This window comes from Eucalyptus grandis, chromosome 3, assembly GCF_016545825.1.
Source record: "Eucalyptus grandis isolate ANBG69807.140 chromosome 3, ASM1654582v1, whole genome shotgun sequence".
In the NCBI taxonomy this organism is placed as follows: Eukaryota; Viridiplantae; Streptophyta; class Magnoliopsida; order Myrtales; family Myrtaceae; genus Eucalyptus; species Eucalyptus grandis.
In genome coordinates, this window is record NC_052614.1 from 28,924,848 (window position 1) to 28,927,099 (window position 2,252).

Consider the following 2,252-nt stretch of genomic DNA (forward strand, 5'->3'; position numbering starts at 1 on the left):
ATTCCCAACAATCTGTATATCCCATAATGATATATTATATATGATTGAGTTTGAGACTATTTAATCGTACATAAAATGTACTTTTTTTCTTCTAAATGTAGAAGAGGACACAACGGGAAAGAGACCAATTAAAACTTATGGTTAAAGATGATCATCATTTCACTTGTAAGGTCAACGAGATTAGAGCAAACTAAACTTAGCCTAGTCGGTCAGTATTTCATATTAAGGAGACAAAGGGGTTTATTCCACCATCTCCTTAACATCATGTGTCGATACATATTTTGTCCGAAATTATCTAGTGTTAGGGGTAGATGCGCAGGTAAAGTTAAACGAGATTTGGAAATGGCAAAGAAATTTGGAGCAAAACTCTAAGTAAATCTTTGATTTAGGAAGGCAGCTTTTTATTGGCAAACTAAATATTGGGCCAAACAACATCTGCAAATGTCAATAGTACAACATAAAGGAAGACTGGAATCACAACCCTGTAGCGTCTCGCTATGGAGACAAAGCAACGATTGACAATGCCACTGAAAATCGATGCATTTATTTTTACTTTTTTAGCAATTTGTACTTATTCTTCTCCTTCATTAGACGGAACATCTTCAAAGATAAAACACGACAGACAGTAATTATTGAATGAGTGTTTTCAACGTGCTAGAACTTCAACCCAGAGCCGTGCAACTTCTCTTCCATGACACCCACCGTCTATTTTTTCCCCCATCTCTGCAATCATGTAATTCACCCAATCTCCGACCTCATCTCTCCTGAAGAACGACTTGTTCTCTACTCCAGTCCAACGGCTCCCGCTCTTGTTCACCTCCAATGAGCTCAAATTGTCGAAGCTACACCTCCTTAGTATTCCCTCCACAGTCCCGCCTCTCAGCTCTTCTTCATTGAATGGACACCCCACGAAATCAACCAATCTCCTCACATGAACACATGGGTCCTCTTTCATCTCCTCATACTTCATGAAGAACACCTTCTCGGGCATCTCCAAGCTCATCTTGTGGTAGCCCAGCACATGGTCCTAGTAAGGTCCGTACATGCTCAACCCTTGGCAAAACTTGTCGAGGTACTCAAGGAGAGGAGTCTGGCCGCCGTTCTCTTTGAGCATCATTTTCTTGGTGAAGTGCCATAGCGAGATGAAGTTGTCCTTAGGGTTCCTACACGGGTAAACCAGCTTACACTTGGAGTAAGTGTTCATGAAATTGTTTTTTAGGGGTTTATTATGATCCTAAGGTTTGTCCTGACCTTCTAAAAAGCCAGAGAACAACCAATGTAATAAAAGTACGGGAATTAAGACCCAAGTATTGAAAAGTTTAAGTAAAGTACAAGAAAGAAATCCTGATACTTTGGATAAAGAATATACATGGCTTTGTTCTAAGCTCCAAGATATGATTCCCATGAGCTTGACCCGATACCAAGTCGAGCAAAAATATACATGGCTTTGTTCTTAAGCCTAGGACATGATCCCATGAGCTTGAGGCTAGAGACTAGACTAATCAACTAAATTAAGGCGACAATAGTATTCTACTCCTTTTATTTGATGAAAGTTCTAGAATAGACCATGCTACCCATTTCATTGATGAAGTTTTCTAAGTCCAAGTTGAATTTTTTTATTTTCTAGTTGAACTTATTTTGGTTAGGTCTAGAATTAATTCCTAAATTTATTAACTAAACTAGACTAATCGATTCTAAGCTATACTAGCGAGGCCCAAGCAAATTGCCACCAAGGACCACCACTCCTATCTCTCGGCCACCGGTCCTCATCGTCAACCTCATCTTTTTGTTTCATGCAATCACTCAATCCACACATTAGCTGATCCCCATGAACTAAGAGGCTAGAGATTAGACTAATCTAAACTAGATTAAGGTGAGCATAATATTCTACTCATTTTATTTAATGAATTTTTTAAACTAGACTATGCTACCCATTTCATTGATGAAGTGATGCTAAGTCCAAGTTAACCTCTTATTTTCTAGTTGGACTTATTCTGGTTAGGTCTAGCATTAATTCCTAAGTCTGTTAACTTCTGGCCTAATTCATTATAAACTAAACTTGTGAGCCCAAGCTAATCGCTAATTATTAACACCTAAAATTTGATGACATAAAAAATTAGGGATTGACTCAACTCCTAGAAAAAAAATATTTCTCATTAAATTACATAGTATATAGATATTAAGGCATTTGTATTAATAATAATAGAATTTATCAAAAAGTTGAAAAAAATAATGTAATATATATTACAAGA

At 37.2% G+C, this 2,252-nt stretch overlaps 1 pseudogene; it reads right to left on the reverse strand.

Moving 5' to 3' along the window:
- Positions 1 to 654: 654 nt before the first annotated feature.
- Positions 655 to 1,204, reverse strand: LOC120291787 (annotated as a pseudogene).
- Between the last annotated feature and the right edge of the window lie 1,048 nt (positions 1,205 to 2,252).